This window comes from Spermophilus citellus (genome assembly GCF_964194105.1).
Source record: "Spermophilus citellus genome assembly, chromosome: 15".
Taxonomy (NCBI): domain Eukaryota; kingdom Metazoa; phylum Chordata; class Mammalia; order Rodentia; family Sciuridae; genus Spermophilus; species Spermophilus citellus.
Genome location: NC_138195.1, coordinates 39076201 through 39088609, shown reverse-complemented (window position 1 = coordinate 39088609; position 12409 = coordinate 39076201).

Here is a 12409-nt window from a genome sequence, read left to right as displayed (position 1 = left end):
TTATCAATCTTTTTTATTGAAAGTTTTTGTTTTTTTCTATCCCAAGTCATGACTATATTATCTTCTTGAGGATTTATTGATTTATTTTTCATATTTACATCTACAATCCTCCTGGGATTGATTTTTGTATATGCTGTGCAATAGGGATCAAATTACAATTTTTTCTTTTGTGTTACCTATTGTTTAAACACCTTTTATTGAAAAGCCTATTCTATACCCAGAACTCTGTGCTACCAACTTTTTCATTTAAAAATTTCAATATATGCCTGGGGCTTTTCCTGAGCTTTCATTTCTTGTACATTGACCCAGTAGTGTATCCTTGTTGAAATGCCATACTTTCTTCATTACTATAGGTTTTTTTTTTTTATGTATTCTTGTAATCTGGTGGAGAATTATTCCTATTTATTCTTTATCCACTATGTCTTAACTAGTTTTGGATTTTTTCCTGCTTTTATATAACTTAACATTTTATATGAAATTAACATGTCAAGTTACATATACACACAAGATTAAAAAAATGCTTGGTGGGGCTGGGGATGTGGCTCAAGCGGTAGTGTGCTCACCTGGCATGCGTGCGGCCCGTGTTCGATCCTCAGCACCACATGCAAACAAAGATGTTGTGTCTGCCGAAAACTAAGAAAAAATATTGACATTCTCTCTCTCTCTCTCTCTCTCTCTCTCTCTCTCTCTCTCTCTCTCTCTCTCTATCTCCTCTCTTTCTCTCTTAAAAAAAAAAATGCTTGGTGATTTGACAGGCATTGCACCGAAACCTATCAGGTTGACAATATCTCATCTTTTAATGCAAAGTATTCACTATTCCATTCATATATTCTTTTTAAAAAAATTCCTCCCAATAATATTTTATATTTACTGCATGAAGATCCAATACAATTATTTTATTTATACTTTGGAACTTTATACATTTTCATACTATTGTAGGTGATATGTTTTTAAAATTATATTGCCAGGATCTTATTTTTGACATATAGAAATACATTTAAGTTTTACATAGTGATCATATTGATTTTATTTCCACAAAATTTGTTGAAGTTGCACATTAAGTCAAATAATTAATTTGTGGATTCTTCAGGACATTCCAGATACAAAACATAATCTAAAAAAAATGACAGCCTATTTTTGCTCATATGTGTGTATATGTATATATACATATATGTACATATACATATAGTATATACACACATATGTATGTATATATATATACGTGTGTGTATATATATGTATGTGTGTGTGTGTGTGTGTGTGTGTGTGTGTGTGTATATATATATATATATATATATATATATATATATATATATATATGCCTTGTTTACAGTCCTTTTGGGATTCTCCAAAGCAATGTTAAATATAAATATTATAGCTTTCATCATTACCGTATATGAATCTTAAGTTTTCAGCATTTTGCCAATATGTAAGAGGTGTCTTGAAGAATAAATTTGAAGATTTAGAGATTTGAGGGGTTAGGGGTTAGATGTGAGGGGTTAGGGATTAGATGTGAGTGGCAGAAGAGATTAAGAAACACCTCTTTTTTTTCTTTTTAGATTTAATATATAAGTAAGCATTCATATACAAACACACTTAAATGTATTTAAAATTTTTCAAATATTTTATAGTGATATTTAAATAATCAAATTACTTTTTTCTTTACTCTGTAATAAATTAATTGATTTGTAACTCCTAGACAATCTTCCATTCTCTAACTAATCCAATATTGTTGTAATATAGCATACTTTTGTAATACTATTTGACTAGTTTGGTGATATTTCATTTAGTATTTGTACATGTGTGTTAATGGGTGAAAATGATCTATCATTTTCTTCTCTCATTTCAACATAATTGTTGCTCCTTTTTATAGCAAAAAGTTTTTGTTTTACTCTACATGCTTTTAATGTGTTCTCTGATGTTTGGTGACTTTTCTGATGTTTACCAGCAAAAGTTTGTTGTGATTGAGTTAAAAATTATTTTTATTCATCACCTGATGATTCATAGAACTTCTTGAAGCTGTGAAAAACATTCAATTATTGTCCCTTCAAATATTACTTCTGACCCTTTCCTTTTTTTTTTATTCTGGGACTCTAATTAATGTATAATTACATTCTTAGTGTAGCCTCTAAGATTTTTTTACAAAATCTTTTCAATCTTTCTTTCTCTCTGTCCTTAAATTCATGTATTTTTTTTCTAATCTAGATTCAGGTTCGCTAATTCTCTCATCAGCTATATCCTATTTGCTATCAAACTCTACATTAAGCTTATTTTATTTTTCAATTTTTTGATTTGTTTGTATGTTTTTTTCATAGTTCGAAATCTTCATCAATTTTCCCAATCTTATTTAATCTCCTTGAAAAAATATGATATTATTTTTGGCCAGCTAACTCCAATACATAGGGCCCCTTCTATTGTCTTTGTCATTGTCCAGCTCTTCTTTCTTCATATTGTACTCCTCATTTATATTTTATACTGAGAATATTATTGTCACATTTATCGGATACTACAAAAAAGGAAAAGTAAGACAGGGTGGTGGCTCAGTGTCAGGCGCTGCCCACCATGACTGACCAAAAAAAAAAAAAAAAGGAGGCCAAAATGATATTATTATAGCTAGGAGATTTAATTTTTCTTCTGCCAGGTACCTTGAGGCATTACCACTGAGAGATAGCATTAATTCATTTTTAGGTATTAGAATGATGTTAGATTGAGGCATAGTCTCTTCCATGGGGCACATCATTAAATTGCAGCATCTGGGACCCAGATCATGTTCCTTAACATGGGAAGGATGTCCAAGGTGTCTTTTAACATCTCAGCCCCACCATTGCTCACTCAGAAATCTAAAAACACCCTTCTCCATAGAAGAGTGGTCTTGAATCTCAGGCTAATCTGCCTGGGATTCTCCCCACTGCAGATCCTGGCCTAATTATTCTGCAGTGTTATTAGCAATTCAATATCTTTTAGCAGATTTTTCACATTATTTCCAGATATAGTAGCTGTGCTCAGTGGAGAATGGTATAAATTTCTCAGTTTGTCATAGTGGGAGAAGTTTGAGAACCATTTATTTACTGTGATGTTTAGGCAAATCATTTACCTTTCCTAAGCCTTGGTGTGGAAAGGAGAGTGCTCCATAGAAAGAGCCCCTTTTATTTCATCACAATGTACTTCCTAATGACTCCATCTCCAGCTCAGGGCTAATGTGGATTATTGTTTATGATTATAAATTTTAAAACAAGTTATTCATATTTAGGTTAAACAAAAAATCCATACATGTTCTGATAGAAATACATATGCACACATATATAAACACACATACCTACATATGTGTGTGTGTGTGTGTATATATATATATATACACACACACACACACACACACACCACCTAAAAGAATAGCAAGTAACAGCATGGGTTAGGCATGTGATGTGTAGACTAGAAGAGCAGGTCTGCTCCTCTGTGCAGAGGGTCCACCGTAACCATTCCAAACTGAGACAAAATCTTCAAGCACAACACCCAACAGAGAACAGCCCCATAGCTACTATCTATCCAAATGCCATTAAGAGTCCATCCTGTCTCCTAATGTACCTGAATGTCTACTGAACCACTGGGACCCATGCAATTTGCAATAAAAGGTCTCTTTCTTTAGCAACAAAAAGTAAAGCAGGAGCCAGCTCTGCCCTCTCGTTTTCCAATCTCTTTCTCATTCTGAGGCAAATACTTGTGGAACATTGGAAAAACAATAAAATTTCAATTAAGGAGTCCCTGAGACTTTGTTTTTATTTTCAGTTTTCAGACAAACCTAATAATTTCCAAAGATGAAAAGTTTAATAAGAAGTAAATTCAAATTTGGAATTCAAAGCCACGTGGTTCAGATTCACATGTAAAATGAGGGCTACTCATACCTATCAGGTAAGCGTGTAAGGAGGATCAAATGTGGAAACTCATTGGAGCACTTTCCATAATTCTTGGTACTTTGTTGCAAAGAAGACTTGGATTCAAATATAAACTGTGACATTTTTAGCCATGAAACTTTGACAAAATTGTCTACTCTTTGCCTCAGTATTTTTTCTTTTAGTTTTTTGTTTTTCAATACTAGGGATAGAACTTAGGGCTTCAGGCATGCTAGGCAATGGGCAGAGCTACATACCCAACCCTTTTATTATTTTTTTTTTATTGGTTGTTCACAACATTACAAAGCTCTTGACATATCATATTTCATACATTAGATTGAAGTGGGTTATGAACTCCCAATTTTACCCCAAAAGACAGGATCTTGTTAAAATGCCAAGATTGACCTGAAGTTTGCAATCCTCCTGCCTTATCTCCTGAGAGTCTGGATTATAGTTGTGGATCACCATACCCATCTTGGCCTCAGTGTTTTTATTTGTACACTGAAGCTAATACCTACTTCACCAGTTTGTTTAGAGTAATTAGACAACATATGTAAAAGTGCCTTCCCATCAAGATCACTCAATAATGGTCCCATTTCAAAGACAGAGATTCAGAGATTTTAATGTGCCTTAGCTATGGCATGGAAAGAACTGTGCTGAAAATAAAATGCAGTTTTTATGAACATCTATTCCAGTATTCTTCTGAAGGACCATACTATTTTTTTTCCATTTATGAACAACAGCTTTTAGTATGAAAAAAATAGAGAATCTGTTCAAATTGTCCTAAATGATTTGGCAATCATTTTCTGCCTCGAAAAAAATCCATTAGAGCACCAATTTCTGATGCATAGGAATATGATATGGAATCTTAACATTATGCAAAGGAATTTTCATTTTTTTATCAGAATCTATCCAACTCATTACCTACGTGAGGAAAGAGAAGTCACAGGCCACTCGACAACTCTGTGGACATTAGATTTGGAGCTCAGTGTGTACTAGAAACAGTAGAGAATCCTGAAAGTCACTTAACTTAAAAGAAAATCTCAATGTCAGCTTGTTTCCTTTTTTTTTTTTTTTTGTTTCTTCCTTGTAAAAGTCATGCACAATATGAAAATAAAGCAGTTACTGAAGCATATCCGTTAAGCAGGAGCTGAGTTTAATAGACTTCAAAATCTCTCATAGTGCTATACAGCTCAACAAAATTTAGTGAAAGAAGAGACTTAACAGCTAATTGAAAAGATGGCTAAAAATGGTCTTCAGCACAAAGAAAATTTTCTCTGTTCAATATATTCTTAGCTGTGAAATCACAACAATCTGCAGGGCTTTCAAAAATCAAGGTTTCCTGATCAAGCAATTAAATTATAACCAGAACAGTGATGATCGGATATATATTTTTTTTTTCATTTCTTTTCTTTTTTCATTTTCTGAGAAGCCACCTGGTTAACTCAGAGCAGGTGAATTCAGCAAGTGTCTTTATAGAATGAGAAGGGACAGTACAAATGAACTGTCCCTTCATGCCTGGCTGCTCAGCACCCTCAATTCCATGACCTTTCACCTCCCCTCCAGGCCCAAGGGCCAGAGAACCCCATGATTTCATTATAGTAAATTAGATGTCACAAGCTGCTGTGATCTGCCAGCCAAGTTTAACAGCAATATTGCAAGTCTCTTTGCTACTCTCCAAGAAATCAATAGTGCCTCCCTCTCTCCCTCTGCAACAGGATCCTGAGCTCACATCATGTTGTGACATTTCAACGCAAATGACACAGCATGTGGAAATGGCCTATAGACAAAAAAGCAAAGGGGTGCAGAAGTACTGGGAGTGCTTCATCCAAGAAAGAGGAATTAAGACCTTGTAAGGGAGTTTCTAACTATGCTCACTTTGACTTCCAGATGGGCATTCAGAACCTTTCACTGTTTTAAAATTTAGACGATTACACCCTCAGGATTTCGAATTATCAAATTTCATATACATGGCAATTTATTTTAAAGTGGAAGAGTCTACATCAGCAGATGTAAATAATCCTTGTGGCCTGGTGACCTACCTGAGCATGGTTTCAGAAGGCGAAGAAGCTCATCTTTGTTGCCATATAGATTGCAATGACCTCGCAATGACTATGGCGATGCTCGTCCTTGGTCTTACTGTGACTTCCCATTCATAGCCAACAAAGCAAAATTCTCTGAATCATTGTGTGGAGATAGAAGAATTTGATTCACCTCCATTTCTCCCTTTAACCTCCAAAGCATTATCTTATGTGAGGTGATTGATGTGAGAGAAATAGGGAAATTATGGGTTAACAAATCACAGACTGCTTATTAAATCTGGGTCTTGACCTGTTTCTGTAAATAACATTTTAGTGGACAATAGTCATGTCATCATGTAATCATCAGAATCTACAGGACAATAGAAAATAGCTTCTTTATCTTCTGCAGCTGTGCACCAGGCTATATAAATTATTTAGTCCTGCAGATGTAGAGTTACCTACTTTATTTCTTTGCATATCACTTACAGCTAGTTTCCCGCTACATCTATAAAATTGAATAGTTAAGATAAGTGCCAAGCCCAAAATATACTAAATATCCCTTACAGAAAAAAAAAATCTGGTGCATCCTGGTCAAAGGATTTTCAAATTATGCCTTTTTCCCTTTACGCAAATAGAAGTGGCCAAATACCAACTCAGGTAGTCAGGTTAAGATCAATATTAGAGCAGATATTGCAAAAAAGATACTTTCTGGAGGTGGGGGTAGAAGATCACTAAGGATCTTAGGAGAGGGAGGTTGGAAATAGAAGTAAAATATACTGTGTCCCTACTCTTTACCTATGCTAGGCTCTTTACACATTATACTGGTTTCTTCTTGCTGCTGTAGTAAAGTACAACAAACTTGGTGGTTTAATGCATCCAAAATGTATTCTCTTACAGTTCTGAAGTTCAGGAGCTCAGAAAGGGTCTGAGTGAAGGTGTTGGATACCTGCCTCTCTTTTGGAGACTCAAAGGAAAAATATGTTTCCATGTTTTTTCAAGTGCTGGAGGCTGCACACATTGCTTGCTTGGTTTCCATCTTCAAAAGCAACAGTGATCTGCAAAGTCTCTCTCAAGTGTCTGGTTTTTTTTTTTTCCCACAGGTGAGGACATTTGTGATTACACTTGGGCCCACTCAGATAATCTAGGATATTCTATTTTTTGGTCAACTTATCAGCAATAAGAATTCTGTCTGTAATATTAATTTTCTTCCATTATGTAATCTAAGATACTTAGAGTTTCCAGGGATTAGAATATGAACATTTGGGGAATGCATTTATTCTGCCCACCCCACACACATTCCATTATTTAATGTTCACACTAACCCTATAAGAGAAACATAATTATCCTTCTTTCACAGATCAGAAAACTAAGGCTCAGAGAGACTAATTAACTTTCCCTTAGCCACACAGTCATTAAGTACTAAAGATGAGATTTAAATCCAGTTCTTTCTGACCTGGAAGAGGATATTCTTTTTATCATTCTGAAGACTTGCACATCACATAAAACTTACATTAAATAAAGTTGTATGCTTTTCTCTTACTATTTTGCATTTTTTAATTGGGGGGTGGTGGTCTCAGCCATGAACTTTGGATAGGTAAGGAAAATAAATTATTTGTTCTTCCCAACAAATTCTGGCACTCACCATGGAGGGAGATACATCTTTTTCTCCACAGTTTGCAAATGAGATTCTGGGACAACTGAAGAAATATTACTTTTTCTTCTTTATCCTTCTAACATTCCACTCCAGTCCTCTACAGTGGTACTTCTTTGAGTTCATAATCACTTACTTAGGTGTTTCCTGGGATCTGGAAGAACCTCTCGTCTGTCTCAGCCATCATGGGGTAAAACAGGTCCCACCACCTCCCTTCGAGTTATTCATTGTGCTTAAACTCACAGTGATTTTCCCCCGTGGGGTCTGTGGGAGACCTTTGTTGCTAAAGACCTCAGTGACTCCTTGGTTCAAGTAGGAAAAATGCCCGCCTCAGTTCCAGTGACAAATTCTGTAGCACAAGCAGTGCTGTGAGGGTCTTTGTCATGCAGAGACAGCCTCCTGACCATGGGAAGCCATTGTTTTATACACGACTTAAGGATGACATCTAAATACCTTTCCATAAATGAATTCTCCAGTTGGATGTGCTGCCTCTACTTTGGACATAAAAGAGAGAGATGTAATTATGACTCATACTTCATTCATTTCAAAGTGTTATTTCAGAAATTTTCAAGTAATTATTTCCTATCCTTAGAGAATTGAGAATAAACAAATAAACAAATTAATTCTCCCTAATATTCTAATAATATTAGGGAGAATTAATTGAACATAGGTTAAGAGACCCAACTGTGATTGTCAGTACAGTTATGGTGATTTTTTGGGGGGGTTTGTTTCTTGTTTTTCTGTTTGATGAAGTAAAGAACATTAACTTAGAATTGTGCCCCCCAAAGAAATAGTTCTATAAATTAATTGAGCTATTCTAATATCTCATTTTGAAAATTTTATACTTTGAAATAAATTCAGTTGCATAAATACTTCATACTTTCACTATATCTATGACTCATCTTCCTCTAATATCAAAACTTTATTTAGCCATAGTATAATTATCAAAAGTAAGAAATTAATATCAAACAGTATTACCAGTTAGTCTAGAGACATCATTCAAATTTTTATCAATTATCTCACTAATTCAAGTGAGTTCCACAATCTGATTCAGAATTTCACCACACAGTAGGTTGCCATATCTTGTTAATACCAATATAGGACAGTTTGTGTCTTGTTTTTCATGAACTTCACATTTGAAGAATAATTTTATTTTGTATGTCTCTCACTTTTGAGTTTTAATTTTTTATTACATTAAATTTTTTGGCAAGAATATCACAATGAATCATATCAGTAAGTACAGGATGTGGTTATGATTTATTGCTGGTAATGTCAAATTTGTTACTTCATTAAGGTTGTGTCTGACAGATTTCTCCATGATAAAGATGCTACTATCTTCGTGTTGTAATTAGTAAATATTTGGGAAAAAGTTACTTTGAAACCATGAAAATGTTGTTTTCCTTTATAATTTTTTTATTAATTTTAGAATCCCTCTCTCTTCTTACCTGTCACAATTATTGTAAAAGGGTGATTTTCTGTCCATCATTCCTTGTGCTTTAATTGGAATGCTCATGTAAATTTATTCCTTTTCCTCCATTTATTCATTTATTTGATACTGTATTATACTCTGATGAACACATGGATATTTACTTCATTCTTAATATATTACTATAATTATTCCATTTTTCTTAAAGTGTCCCACATTTGGCTTTTGGGAGACTTTTGTATAGACTTCAGTGCCCTTTCAACAAATAACCATCATTTTTTAGTGCATTACTTCCCAGTTGAATAAAATATTCCAGACTCATTTTTGTATTGTCACTACCACAGTCTTGAGCCAAAAAATTTCACTGGTACAGGGTTGCTACTATTTTCCAATCCATTCATTTGATAGAGCTAGCATATGTATATAGATAGAGAAAGGTAAATGCATGTATCATCCACACATGTATACATAAACCAATAACACATATATTCAAATATATATTATATATCATGTCTCTATATATCCTTATATATGCATATTTATACATACAGTGCTCATTTGTATCTTAATAAAAGCAGCTGAAAGACCCAGATGTGAAAAGCTTCATCCCTAGATCTGATGCAATCAAGAGGCAATAGAATCTTTAGAAGGAGGAGCCTAGCTGTAGGAAGTTAAGTCACTGGGTTCATGCCCTTGAAGGTGATATTGAGACCCAGCTTCCTCTACTTCCCCCTCTCTCTTTGCTTCCTGAATTCCATGAAGTGAATGAGTTCCCTCTGCTATGCCCTCCCGCCATGATGTACTAGGCTACCACAGACCAAGAGGCAATGGAGCTGGATTAAAATGGGCCGAAACCACACACCAAGATAAACCTTTCCTCCTTTTTAAGCTGATTTACTTCAGGTATTTGTTAAAGTAAAAGAAAGCTGACTGAAATATACAGGAAACAAATGCATACATATATGTTGTTTTAGGTTTCTCCAGAGACAGAAACAATAGGATATGTTGATAGATATAAGTTTACTAGAGTAACTAGGGTCCACAATGACCACATTTGGACATCACTTGACTTTCCCAATATGCCTGTTTATGTCATTTTAATCTACCTCAAGATAGTGTTAATTAACAGCTCTTGGACAAAAAACAAACAAAGACAAAATGTGAGCAGTACACTCAATGAACATATTTAGAAATGTAAATGCATGTATCATCCACACATATAAACATATACCAATAATACATACATTAAAATATATATTATGTTTCTATATATCCTTATATATGCATATTTATACACACAATGCCCATTTGTATCTTAATATCTCAATGAACAATTAAATAGATAATGCTGAATTGCTCAGCGTCCATTTCTAGCCAGTCATAAATGATACATGATATTATGTTAAAATTGTTTCAATTGTAGGTATCTAATTATAATATGAGCTACATTTCTTGTAAGTCTTTTGTATTGAAAGAGAACCTTGAGTTTTTAAACACAAATGTGAATTATATCTGAGAAATAATTTAGATTACAGAGTAGCTAAGATCCTGAAAAGGCCATCCCTGGTCATCAAGTCACTCCCTTCCACTGCCTATGCAACCTTTGTTCAACTGTCAACAAACATAGTGACTAATACACGTGTTGAAAATATATGTCCCCTTAAATTAACACAGTTTATAAAAACAGATACTAAAATACAATTTTAATCATATTTTTATGGTTTAGTTCCAGGATGTTCCCCTAAAATTTGTATTGAAGACTTAGTCCCCAATGCAGCAATGTCAAGAGATGGAGCTTTTAGGAAGTGATAGGACCATGAGGACTCTACAATGACCACTGGATTAATCCATTTAATGGAGTAATGATTGAATAGACTACTGGAAGGAGGTAGAAACTATAGACAGTTGGGACATGGTTGAAGGAACTAGGTCACTGAGGGAATGCTCTTGGGAGACTGTATCTTATCTTCTCTGGTCTCCTCCTCCACCCACCTTCTTTCTCTCTTTCCTAGTTACAATGAGCTAAGCAGCTTTCTCTCACCACGTACTTCTACCATGATGTTCAGCCTCACCTCAGACCCAAAACAAGGGAGCCAGCCAGCATGGACTGAACCTCTGAAACCATAAGCCTGAAATAAATCTTTCCTCTTTTAATATATATCAGGTAATTTGGATAAAGCAAAAGTTTAAAATACATGTAGCAAAGTATTAGTAAATATGTATTCTCCAAATTTTATGAACTCACTCTGTGTGACATTTGAAAACTTTGTTTCCAGAACTTTTCTTACTAAATAATAGACAGTTGTTCAACATCCAAGTAGTGCTTGTCCAATTACCTTTGTAAAAATTAAATAGCTTTATGCAGCAAAAGACTGGCAATGAAGGAAAGTGAATACTGCATTAGCATGAGTGGAGGAGTAAGCATTATATTGCTGACTATAAGCACTGGTGGATAGAAACAAGTAACTTGGTATTTGAAAGCATTTCTAAAGAATGTTTAACTGGAAAATCTGGAATGTGCATGTCTTGGGAAACTTTTTCCCTCACTGGCAGCTGCCAAAGCCTATACATCATTCTTCATAATGCTCTTTTTGTAATCCAATAAGTGAAAATACCCATACACAGCCTCGTGCAGACACACATATATATTGAAGGACTTAGAACGCTTTAAATTCAAACAAATATCTATACTGCTTTCTACTCTGAGTATCTGTAAAGTATATTCAAAGTTTTATAAAATAATGATTTCTTGAGGTTTATGGGTTACATAGTGACATTCACATTCTTATAACTGGCCCTCATTAGAGGAAACCAGGATGTGCAAAGAAAACTATTCTTGGCCTGGTTTCCCAGGGAACCAAGGTATATGAATTTCTGTGAGTCTGTTTCTATCAAAGCCATTTGACCTCATGAGCACAAAGCAAAGATAATTAAAATAGGAAAAAAAAATCACAACTAAGCAGAATTTCATGAATTTAAAATGTCCCATGGTCATAAGGTGATTTCAGTGACTAGTTTTCTGTCTTCATAGCTTAAATCTTTTTCTTTTATTAAGTCTCTGGTCAGGGTTACTACTTACAGCCATGTAAGTTATGGACTGAACATTTGGGTGTGGGCAGTGATATGCTCATCATTTATACATACATGGTGCTCAAAGGGTTCCACAGTGTACAACCTATCCTAGCCCTCACAGCGGGCCTGAAATCTATAACATCATCCAGCAGAACTAAAATATGCAGAGAGAATAGCCATAGCCTCACAAAGCAGGCCAGGTCATCCAAAAAACTAAGAGGAAAAACTGAAAAAGAAATTCATTTATTTTTAGAAAAGTCTAAATAAACAAAAATATTTAAAACCCAAAATGTAGACTTTAATAAGAGTTAAACACACAACACAATTGTCTACAATCTGATCTTATAAGTCT